We start from the raw sequence: 13,681 nt of genomic DNA, 5'->3' as shown, positions 1-13,681 counted from the left end.
CTGCCCCTTACCTATCACACTTCCACCATACCTTCTGCATTTCTTTCTCCAAAGAGAACTTCGGGCACATTTTTTCCATACACACCAGACCCCCCAGGCTTATAGAGCAGTCTCTTTTGTGCCACAGTTTAATTTTCATACCTCCCATCGAAAAAAAAGTCTGCATGTGGCACATGCAAGCATGCAAGTACACTTTAATCCGCTGAGTTATTGTGCTATGGAAGGAGTGGGGTGGTTAGGACGGAAACTGTAGAACAGGGTAGGGGTTTGGGTGTGTACAACTGTCTCAAAAAACAAAAGGTTTTTTTGTGTGTCCTGGTTATGTTATGTAAGTGCTTTCATGAAAAAAATTCTCTTTCAATAACTTTGTTTCCTTATCCTCCTCACATTTCTACGTACTAAACGTCAACACCTCTGTTACAGTTCTATAAGATTCTCTTCAAATCTTAGTGCAGAATTGCAAACCAAACAGCATTGCCAATGGAGGTCCAAAAAATTATATTTCATGGTGATCACTGATAATCTTGTCACAGACGGTGCACAACATCCCAGCACTGCACATAAACTCACACAAGCCTCTGTTTATTAAATAGCTCCCAAACTCTGGCTGTGGGTAACTTACACCAGCATGGTTCCAAGCACCTTTTGGTTGTATGGAGAAGAAAATCACTTTGGCAGTGGGAAAAATGTGCATCACTGCAGACAGCCACTTCTTGAGGTGATGTAGCAAACGTGCGCATGAAATCTAGGCCAATTGTAGTGCTGCATAATGCACTACCACAACATCCACTGTACCGACAGATGCCACACATGTACAAAGGAGAACCATAGCACCGAACCCCCACTCATAGACTGTGCCCCAAAAAGCCTCCACTCCTCCCAGCTAAAAGATAGTATCAAAGCCTCTTCCCACAGCATACCTGTGCACATCTTGCACAAAGGTATCACCCACGATAATGACTCTGCGTCTTTCCTTCTCAGTCAACCACACTGCAGCAACATTTGGAGACATCTACCACTGCCCCTTCCTGTCACCCACACCCTCCACCTCATTTGATAATCCCCACAGTTCCATTTGCAAAAGCATCATGGTCAGAATGGCACATTACAGTGTGGGGCACACCCCACTAAAGCTGAGGCACTCCTTCTTCTGTTTCCACTATTATATATACAGCACTCCCGCATTACGTACTATTTATTAGGCACAGATGTATCTAGCATTCACATCCAAGTCCGCCGCATCTAACACTTTCATTTCTGCACTACACTGCAGACATACCTTTACACACTCACAGTTCAGGTCTGGTGTCATGTGAAACCACCTCCACATAACTGCTCTCCTAAGTGATCCACAATTTCATCGTCTACATTCACCCACACTACTACCCAACACCACCAACTGCATGCACCACTATTTTATTTTCCTCCCAACACTCCACCAACTGCAAAGATACAGTACTTCCAAGTCCAGTACGGTATTTACTAATCTGCGCAATGCACACTACTGAAACACATGAACTATGCAGTTCAACCCTATGCACTGCAACACACAGCACTCAGTGGACACACTGCATAACTGTACACTCCATAAGATCCTGCCATGCACTGCTAAATGTACCATGTGTGAACAATGAACACACCCATGAAATCAACAATGCATGCACAACTCACAAACCGCAGAAAAAAGGCAACATTTTAAGGAGTACTTACAGGCAACCTACACACGTCTTTGTGCAAGGCTTCCAGCCATGCATCCAAGAAGCTAAAGCATCACCACACACACACACACTACCCTAATACACCTCACGTTGTACTCCTCATGTCATGTGTCATGGATTCCCCATCTGCAAATGCACCTGCCACCTTTCAACCAGGGCACATCTTTGCATCCAGGCCGCCATGACGTTGCATTGGCTCTGCTAAACGGTGTGTCAGTAGCTCTGTACATTGTCCATTATGCAACCTTGCGATGGTAAGCACTTCCTTTCATAGTGCAATATGATCACACACTTCCTCAGTCAATGGTCATGTAAAGGGAATCCCATATTAAAAGCACATGCAGACCTATGTCTCCCTAATTGCAACACGTGCTATTGCCTACACCATGTGCTTGTGAACACATAGCACCTCACTTCAGGTGCTCCACCAAGTGTCAAATGCTCTCCACACACATTATTTCAAGGTCACCATCCCCCGAGAGAAACCAAGGCAACTCGGCAGGACTGCATTATGGTATGCTGGTTGCCGTCAAGGGATATGCTCTTGGGTGCATAGCTTATGGCCTTTGGCCATGTACCCATTAGTCTAGTCCTTACCCACGTCCACCACAACAAAACTCTCTCATTAAGGGTAACATTTGCCACATTCCACAATCCACAAACGTAACATACAATGGGTCCTTGAAAAGGCAACTGATGACAAACTTTAATAGTGCCATGTGGTTCCCTAATGTCAACGGTGGTGGAATAATGTACACCATATAGAATTGCACGCATTTGAGGTCACTGGTGCTGTTCTACCATATCAACAAGCTCCTGCACAACCATTTATTGAACGTCACCACCATTTGACACAGACATACTTAAAACTGAATGTGTGCGTTATGCTGGCATACTACAGTAATAATAATAATTTATCATTTATATAGCGCTACGAACACTCAGGTATCTGAGCGCTGCTTATTATTATCCACGGTGTGTAGTGCTCATTTATTGACCTCGGAAGGATGAAAGGCGGAGTTTAGCCCTACCGGGATTCGAACCTGCGTCAGCAGGCTCTGCACAGATGTCAAAGCGGGCGCTCTACTCGCTGTGCTATCGGACCATCTAACGTGCATGTTTAGGCACTTTGAGTCCTCGCCTACCCCCTGTGGCCTTTTGCCATACACCCAACAGTATATATCTGAACCACACCCAACACTACATAACACAGTCATTCAAGTGAACAAGTAGCCAGGTACATGCAGGTCACCCCTAGCCACTTCTAATCATCCAGTACTTAACCACTGCACACACAGGACACACTACTCAAGTTGTCGCTCCATGAGAAACAAGGAATCCAGTAATTGCAACCAATCTCCATACCCAGGAATCCAACATGTTATGCAATAGTCACAAAGACCACATCAAAGGCAACAATGTCAAACCTAATGCACCCCAGGGCACATATTTTGCAGGGTATTGTACCCGCCCATTCATCAAAGGAGCTACGGGCGTAGCACACGCAACACGCCATACTACAGTGTAAGTTTCAATTTTCATGTCATTTTCATTGTACTCCCCTTCTACCATTGCTATAGCGGCACTGACCGCTTGGCCCTCACCACACACAACACACTTTACTACAACCCATCTTCTACTCCTCATGTCATGTGTAATGCACTCCCCATCTCCAACTTCCACCCTGCCCACATTTTCACATGCATGCATCTATGACATTGTGTTGCCTGTGCTAAAGGTTATGTAATTGGCTGTATACATTATCCATATTGCACATTTGTAATGCACAAGCCTTACCATAATGCAGAAACATATCACTATGTTTGCCACTGCAACCCACTTCCGTTTGCAAAGCATTATAAACATACCAACCAAACAAGACACTCTTCACAACATTTACCCTGCTCTGAACACTCAGCTGTGTGCATACACACAATGCTGCGTAGGGCACTGCAACACTTACTAATCTGGGCAATACACACAACACAAACACATACAAGAACCAGGTACACTGTCACCTCTTACGGCACTATGCCATTGTGTTGCCTGTGCAGAACGGTATGTGAATGGCTCCATAGATTCTCCATATTGCAAATTTATCATGTTGAAGACTTCCTTGCATGGCGCAATGTGTAACAACACTTCCTACAGCAAGGGTCTTACAAGGGCCTTACCAAAGGAAACACAAATGTTCACATTTCCTCCCTATTGTGCAACAAGGCCCATCATTAACACCATATGCTAATGTACGCATATCAACTCACTTCTGCTGTTCTACCAATTAAACAATGTCCTCCTCAACCATTGTGTAATACCCACCAACTTGAAAGGCATGCAGAGAAACAACTGCATCAGTGCATTATGTTCTGGTGGCTCACATGCAGGCCTAGCCTGTTGGGTGCATGGCCTATGGCCTGTGGCCTTTGGCCATGCACCTAACAGTCTAGGCCTAGGCCACACCCACTACAACGTAAGAGAGCCATGCAGTCGAACATATAGTCATATAGCAGAAATCAGAAATGCATCATAAGCACCACCACATCCACCCATCCGCCACACCATAAAGCAGGGAGGCATGCACACGTGTTCCACTTACCATAATGCAGCTACAGATCGCTGCGTTTGGCACTGCTACCCACTTCCTATCACTAAGCACTATAAGCATCCCAACCAAAGAATACAAGCGTCATTACATTTCACCTGCTCCCAGCACTGTACTACGTACTTACAACCAATGACTGCGACCCTTACTAATCTCGGCACTACCCACTAGGCAAGCACATATAAGAACGAGGTGCACCATGACCTCTTCCATATGTACACCATTCCTTTACTGCAGCCATGCAACACACTACACAATTCATCACTGCTACATGTTCACCCATACACCAAGTGTAGACTGCTCTACCAATCACCACACCCATGCTACCAACAACACGACTTGTCACTGCTACATGTCCACCCATACACCGACAAGTGTACACTGCTCTACCAATCACCACACCCATGCTACGAACATTATGTGCACTGCAGCCAAAGCACACACAGAAAGTCACAATGTAGCACCTACTTCCGAACAGTGGACACACTTTTCAGTGCTAGGGCTGCAGCCATGCATCAAAAGGGCTACAGACTTACCTCACACAGCACACCATACTATGCACTATGTTTACATCTGCCAGTGTCCTGCAATGCATTGCCATTCTACAAATGTGCCTGCCACCACTCATCAGAGAAACACATTTACTCTGCAGCTGCCATGTCATTATGAATGCTGCCTGCAATCACCACGCAAAAGTGTTGTCTCTTCACGTATCTGCACATTGTCGGAGTATGGACTACTACCGCTGGCAAGGCAGCGTCTTCTTCAAATGAGGTATATCACATGAACCATTTCTCACTCCCGCACCTTTTCCATCCCTCCTTCTCACCACCAAATAACGTCCATTATGTTTCTCCGTCCCTTTCGCCACCGCATTGTCCACCCATACAACATGCCGCTGTCATTGAACACTTTTAACAGACATCCCGTGACCGCACACTGCATTGCACTCAAACTTTTCTCCGCTCGGCAAACAGGTAAATGGGACGCCGAAGCAGAGCCTCATCAGACCACTTGAGTGTACACACCAATACTTAGAACACTCCCAGCCATGCTCACAATGCCTTACTGCCTTGCCACACACACCACAACACTATCCTCTGATACACCATGGCAGTGTTTCCTGAAAACTTTGATGCACAGCACACTTCTCTCCAGCCAACCACCGGGTGCGTCCAATTTTCGCCGACATCACGGTGTGCCGTACGCAAATCAGACTGCGGTCTGCAGAGCAAACAGGGACATGGGTTGGAGCGGACCCAGATATCACAACTTTTTGGGGACGTACATTTCTGTGATTTGCAAGTACTGTTCGGATTTCCACCAGAAACAGAAAAGCACGCTTTCTAGCCCAATCCCCTGCTCCGGCCACAAATCTGGTGAAAATCAATTGAGCCATTCGGGCTGTAGCTGTGCGCAAAGTTTTTCCCATTCAGTCTTTGGGAGGGGGAGAAAAAAATGTGGGACCCCCCCTATAACTTCACCCCACTCCCCACGACACCTCACCCAACTTGGCAAAACAATTCAGAGCTGGCCAGATACTTTTTCTGCAAAGTTTGGTAAGAATTGGTCAAGGGGGAACGAAGTTATAAGCCGCTGAAAAGTGCTCTTCCTATGAGTTTAGCAACTTTACCATAACTACACGGCGGCTACTGCGGGCTGTGTAATATATATAAATATTTTGGGATTAAATGGCCTAGGCTGATATGTTATATATCGGTGCAGAAGGAGAAGACTGACACACAGATCAACTTCATTTAAACTTGTAAAAGAAATTGAAAACTTACCTATCCCCAACTCTAAGAGGGGTTTCCCTGCCTCAAAGTAAATACTAACGTTTGTGTCTTGATGTCCAAAATCATAAAATCCAATGTCTTGTGTGCATAAACCTCACTCAGTCCCTTACATTCAATTCTTATATAACTAAAAAAAGGGGTTGTTGGTCCAGAAGAATTACTCCCTTTTTCTGGACAACAGGCTTCAAATCAGGTCCTCCTTGGGTTGGACAGCTTGAGAGAAGGGCTCCCTTCTCTGCCAGACTGATCTCCTTAGGATGAAGGTGATTTAGTATATAACAAAAAGTTCCACAAATCGTATCCTCCAAAAGTTCCCAAAATATGTCTGGTGTTTTAATGTCTGTTGCTTCTTTCCCAGTCGCAGGGAATGCCTCCCTTCCCCTTGGTTCTCCTCTAGCCTTTATACCTTGTTCAACAAGCAGAGTTCCCAACACCAGGGGGAATGCCTCCATTACCCTGGTATTTCTCAGACTTCTCATACAGTTCACACTCACCAAGGGTAATGTATCCCTTCCCCTGGTCTGTAGTAAATGCCTCTGGCAGTTCACAATGTTAGTGGGTGACTCCTTCCCCCTAAGCTTTTTGAGGTTACATTTCCACATTTCTCCACCCCAGGGAGGATGCCTTCCCTCCCCTGGTCTTTCTCAGACTTTCCAATTCACAAAACACAGTTCTCAATGCCTGGGGAAATGTCTCTCTTCCCCTGGTTTTTCTCAATCTTCTTGGGGCTGTTCACAATGCCAAGGTGTATGACTCTTCCCCTGGCTTTGATCAGGCTTTACACAATGTCCCAGCTTGTCTCTCTCCAATCATATTGGTTCGGGCCCCAGATCCTAAAGGACTCATTCTCTCCCTGTAGTCTACCTGGTACAATACCCTGCCTGGTACTGTGACTGTTGGGATGCGCTTGGCATCCTTGATGCAAGTGGTGTGGGTCCCAGACCCTAGTGCCAGTTCCATGTGGCAGCCCGGGTACACTTACCTGCCAGCTACTGCAACTATAAAGATGCGGCCTGCACCTTCTTCTGCTTCCTCCTGCCAGCTAGTAAGAGTCCTTCCCCTCAGGGGTCTCTGCTGTGGGCCTCAGCCGGTCCAGGAATCTGTTTCTCTTATCCTCTCAACTTCCACAAGGTTTTCTCAGCTGCGGCCTTGCTGCAGTCATTGGGTCTGGTTGAACTGTTCCTCTGATCCGTAATACTCTATCCCACCTCTAGCATCGGTGCCGGCAGCCTTGCCCCTGCAGGAGGAAAGGCTCTCCTCATCCAGACCCTGGCAAAATGCTGCAGCATCTCGCCACCAGCCTTATTTCGTCCGGCTTTTCTGTCCAGCTTGGCCTGCTTCACTCTGGTTCCTCGAGGGAGAGATGTACTCCTGGTTCCTCCAGTGAGGAATTCTCCAGCTTCCTCCAGTTGTCCTCACTTTGCCGGCTCTCAACAGTTCCCCATTTCTCTGGTAGACGAACCGTGCCACTGCCCCTTCTCAGCAGAGCACAGATTCCCGGATCCTGGCTCCTTGAGGGAGGGTTTGACCACACTCCCTGGATTCCCTCTTCTATTTCAACTAAGGTTGGACCAATAGGAAGTTGCTAAACACTAGACTGTTCAATGTGGTTCACAGAGGCGATCTTCATGTCTCTGCATGTCGTCCTCATCACAGTGCTGGCTTTGCTGTTTGTTTGTGAGTCAATGGAGTTCTTAGTCTCAGTACCGAGCAAGTAGTCTCACCTTAGGTAGTTCCTGTTCTTCCTCATAACACTACTTTCTAAGGAAATGGTCATGTCTTCCCTTACAGAGCCTACACTCGTCCTCTTCCCAGTATCCCCCAAGATGGTAGTGTGACAATAACACAGGGATGTCAGGGTAGGGGTTGATGTTAGGGTTGTAGGAAGGTGGGCTAAGGTCAGGTGAGTTGCAGGGATACCACAGTCTACTCTGATAGTCTTCCCTAATCCCATAGTGGGATCCATTCCCAAGAGATTCGCCCACTAAGTACCTCCCCCAGGGGGACTATCGGGTAGTTGCCTCATCTCCCTGGCTTCATGAGAAGGGTCTCCCCCTAGAGGAGCTGGAACAACATCTGCAGATTCGTCACAATTATTATTATCTAAAAAGCAGTATCGATAAAGTCACAATAGTGCCTTCCTGAATTAAATGAACTGTTAAGATTTTTCTACATTTGAATTTTTAAAAATTTTTTTTTAATGTGTAGCATTAAGCACATTGAAAAGTTAATCGGCTGCCCTGATGAAGACTGGCTAATGTAAACCAGATTGGCCTGCAGACAAATACCATTAGGAATATAAAATAAACTTCTATAAAGGAAATTAATATCTAACGAAAAACTTTAAAATGCATCATCAGATATTTTTTACAGGTATGCAATTTTACTGTTGTCTTGTATTGTTTGGAAAGTGTGTCTTTGCTTTTCTAGTATGATTTAAATTGTTTCTAAGTGGTTATATCTTTTGCTTATTTGAATCAATCAATATATATATATATATATATGTCCCAGATGAATGAGCCCTCTAAGAACAGGACCAAAAAATCACACAGAGTATTCACGCCCATTTAGTCACTCCTCTCGCTACTCAGTTAATTCCTCCTAGTCCATAGCACCACTATTCACCAAATTATGCACACTTGCATACCTAATGCATACCTAACTTCAGTCCCACTACCAGAACCCCAGAACATCCTTTATCGCCTCTTAAAAACATGGCATGTTCTAATGATGTCTTTATCTACCTCAAGAATGGCCTAGCCCGGCTCCATTGCCTCGGATATCACCCACTAGCCTGCCCCACACCATTCCTTCCTAACACTCCTGCCTTCTTATCAAAACCAATTCCCAAAACCCAAGCACTACCACTACTGGGTAGAACACGCCTCATACGCCTATCCTCCAGAACCACACGTAATCCAACCACTACCCAACCCCTCTCAGCCACCACAAGAAACAACAGTCTATCAGCATGCACCCACCAGCATCACCCCACTCTCAAAAACCAGCGGACCCTTCCTACAACCCAGTCCTACACCATAACCACATCAGGCATGATCAAGGAGAACCCCAAAACCAAAGCCCAAAAACCCAACACCATAAATGAGACTTTGCAAACCTCTGCTAATACCACAGCAACCCATCCCCAGACTCGCTCGACCATACCTTTGAGATCCCCCAAACTTAGTTAAACTCTATCAGGAGCCTTACTTAATGTAAGATCCCCTGGAGCTCACGCGACCGACGTACACAACTGTATACTGGAACTTCAACTTCACTTCTTAGTCGTCACCGAAATTTGGCTCCATAACGCATCAGGCCCACAGATCACACTAGCCATCCCTGCCGACTACACCCTCCTCAGAGCTGATCGCCCAGATGCCATTGGTGGAGGAGTAGCCATAATCCACCAAACCCTACTGCAGTTCAGGGAATGCAAAACTGAATCACTTATGGGTTATGAAACCCTCTCTCTCTCTCTCAAACTAGCTACCAGCCTGAAGACAACAATCAATTCTCTAATAGTATACAGATCACCAAGTATCCCCAATAACCCGGATACAGATCTACCCCTACTAATCACTCCCTCGCTCAAACCTAACACAAAGTACATACTCCTAGGAGACCTCAATTTAGGTTTCAACTACCCACAAGATAGCAAAGCAACAGCCTGCCACAAGGCTTTCTGTGAAATGCAATTCACTCAAATAGTGAATGCATCCACCCACTCCAAAGGAAGAATCTTTGACTGGATGCTTACCATGAACACTACAGTGACCGCGGCAGACATCCTTAATATGCATGGGCCGACCACTATTTAATCTACTTTAGCATAAACCTAAAATCAGACTTGATAACTAAAACTCCTAGTTTAGTACCTATCCAGGTCAAAAATGTTCGCACACTTACCCCTGAAAACTTTAACCCCTTACTTAACAAGGTACTGAATTCTAACTCCTCAGACAACCTTAATACTGAAAACATCTCCGACCACTACCACCAATGTCTAAAAACTGCAATAGACGAAGTAGCCCCACTCAAATCTAAAATACCCAAACCCAAACTCAGCTCCCCATGGCTCAATGATGAACTCATTGAAAGCAGAATGGAAAAAAGAGCTCTAGAACGCCTAATCAGGAAAAACCACTCCCCAGAACTCCAAATCACACAGCAAAAACTCTCTAAAGCCTACAAACACAAGGTACTCTCCTACAAAGCCAACTCACTCAACAATCGGATTGCTAATGCTGCATCAAATACTAAAGAAGTATTCACTGTTATTAAAGAACTCGAATCCCCAATTCAACCCATCAGCCCAATTACCATCAGCAAAGCATGGTGTACCCCCATGCAAGATGCTCTATCCGCTAAAGTGAATACTCTCCAAAGCAAAATAGCCTCACAAAAAAATGAACACTCCCTCCCATCCTCCTATCACCACCACAAGATCGGACGTACCCGAATTCAACTTCCAACAAGTCACAAATGATCATGTCCGTAAAACCATAGCCTCCCTTAAGCCATCTAATTGTAAAGGTGACAACTTCCTGGCCAAAGTAGTTCAAGACTGCGCCAATATTTTATCACCCACCATCACCAATTTTGTGAATGAATCATTCAAATCCATCCAGTGAAATACCAGCATCCATCAAAACGGCATGGGTTACACCCTTACTTAAAAAACCCACACTAGACCCTACCAACCCGAAGAATTATCGGCCCATAACAACAGTTCCATTCCTCCTTAAAATTATTGACAAAATAGCCTACTCCCAAGTACAAACCCACCTAGAACAGAACCACCTGCTTGGGGCAGACAATCTGGCTTCCGGCCCAGCCACAGTACGGAGACTGCCCTACTAGACATAAAAAACAGATGGACGCCATTAGGTACTCTGGCAAACTAGGCATCCTAATACTGTTAGATCTCTCTGCTTCGTTTGACTTAGTCGACCATGACAAATTATGCCTCACTCTATCCACCAACTTCCACTTCTTGAAGAAAGCCACCAACTGGATAAAATCTTTCCTCTCAGACCGTACCTCAAGAACCTCAAGAGTTGCCCTAGGAGAAGAAGCACCCAATCCCATATCTGCTCCATTGGGAGTACCACAAGGCTCCCGCCTCTCCCCAGTGTTATACAATGCTTACACAAAGTTACTCTTTGTGGCACTGTATGCCATGGGAGTAATTTACACAAACTTTGCCCACGATACGCAAATACTTATCCCCATCTCAGGCAACCTTGAACAAGATAAAGCTTGTATCAACAACATGTATTCCCTTATACAAAACTGGATGGCAAATAACAGTCTCTGCCTCAACGGAGAAAGAACTGAGATCCTTATAGTATGCTCCCCAGCAAGACTTAGCAAACCCCCATCTCTCCCCCCGATTACACCTCCATCCTAATAGATGGCACTCCAATCACCATCTCACAATAAAGTTAAAACCTTAGGAGTTCACCTCAACTCAAACCTCACTATGACAAACCATATTAGGTCCCTAGCCTCCTCTACGCCCTACACAACTAAGCCTATAAAGCTCAGCAGACCCCTCCTCTCCACTGTAAACTGCCTAACTCTAGCCAGAGCCCTTATTCTCACAAAGCTAAACTATTGCAATGTCCTACTGCTAGGCACCTAAAAAAACCTAACCAAACTACAACTCCTACAAAACAAAGCCCTTAGAGCAGCATTAGGTATAAACAGAAGAGAACATATCTCCCAACACAGAAGAGATGCCCATTGGCTACCAGTACATGGCGAGAATCATCCACAAAACACTATCACCCATAAATGTATCTCAAACACAGCCCCAACCTACCTCAATCATAGCATCTCCTGTAAAAATACAACTAGAATCCTTAGATCTAGAGACTACACACACCTCCACATACCACGCTTCACCACCTCTAGAGCATGCAATACTAGCTTCCCCATAGCAGCCCTGCGCATCTGGAGCTCACTCCCCAACCACCTCACCAACGACAGCTCCTTCCAAAAGTTTAAGAAACAACTAAAAACCTGGCTATTCATTAAATACTAACACTCAAGCTAAAGCCAACTACTAGACTGTACTATGCAACTTAACCACTGTGCCTGAAACCTAGACTAAGATGTATGAAAAGGATGTAAGATAACCATGATTGTATGTAACCAAATAGCTCTGCCACCTAGACTAAGATGTAAGATAACCATGACTGTATGTAACCAAATAGCTAAGCAACCCAAGATGTTTGTATAAGATACTTGTACGCTGTGATACCCAAGGGTTTGGGCGTGTAACTAAATGCAATAAATAGAATAAATAAATAAAAATGATATTCCTGTGAGAATGTAAACCAGGTTCACCTGCAGATCAATACTGTTCAGCATACACATATTATTTTTCTGTATATATGGTCTTTACAAACATAAATATATTTTTTGTAAAGCTTTGTGTGATGAAATTTCACAGTAATGTGACATAAAAGTGGGAGACTACAGGTGTTTAAATACACCAGTCTGTCAAGTTAATTCAACTATAAGGTATTTAAAATGATTTTCATGTGAGAATATTACCAATCAGCCATATTAGTTGCTGATCAAATTGAATGTTTGTTTGTGGTATATTCATGTAAACCTTAGTTTTATGAGGAGGTATTTTTGATTACCTGACAAGATAAGATGTATAAGATGCTTTCTTACATAACATTTCGAAAGAACTGGTCATTGAAAGCCTTTCTTAAAAGTGGTGATGCTTCCTTCAGAACTGGCGGGTTATATGTTAAATAGTTTTTAGACCATTGGTGTACACATCCCCAGGAAAGAATGTTCATATTGTTAAACTCACAAAAAGATAAAGAGAAGTATAAGCAAATCTAACATTCTTTCAAAATTTAAAACTTCAAGAACACATTTATTATCAATGGCAAATGGGTTCTCATTAGACGATTCCAAACGGTAAATGTTATAAAGCACAGTCCAGGCAGCTTTAGGTTACTTCTTAGTAAGTTTACTTCAGTTCTTAAGTTACAGTTACATGGATTAAGACATCAGGAATATAAGACATAAGCAATAAAGAGACACTGGCACCCATCACCCAGGGAGGGAGGGCTCAACTGATTCCACATAGAACACTCACCACAGCATTCTCCCACTCATACATCAACATTCCACAGGCACTCAGGTGACATCATAAATCACATGACAAACCACATCAGACTAACCAAGCACTTCACAACACATATCCCTCCTTACCAAACACACTTACAACAAGTACTTCACAACACATCGCCCTCCTTACCGAACATATTCACAAAACAACACACATCACAACCAGACCAGAGTACAGTGGATGTTTTACATGAAAAACCCACAACTATGCAATTCCACAACTCCGCCTGTCATTCTTCAAGCACCATCATTAACAACACTAATCACCTCCCGTCTACCCCTGCCACAGGCAAACTCTAGACTCCCACTCTAGACACAAACCAGCCCAGATCCAAAGCTATACCTAACCAACAATACCGTAACCAACACAAATTAAGCTTTGGTCCTCCTGCCCGCCCCTGCCACAG

The sequence above is a fragment of the Ambystoma mexicanum genome, chromosome 1p (assembly GCF_040938575.1).
Source record: "Ambystoma mexicanum isolate Mex_15411 chromosome 1p, UKY_AmexF1_1, whole genome shotgun sequence".
NCBI classification, from domain to species: Eukaryota; Metazoa; Chordata; class Amphibia; order Caudata; family Ambystomatidae; genus Ambystoma; species Ambystoma mexicanum.
Note: the sequence above shows the minus strand (reverse complement) of the source record.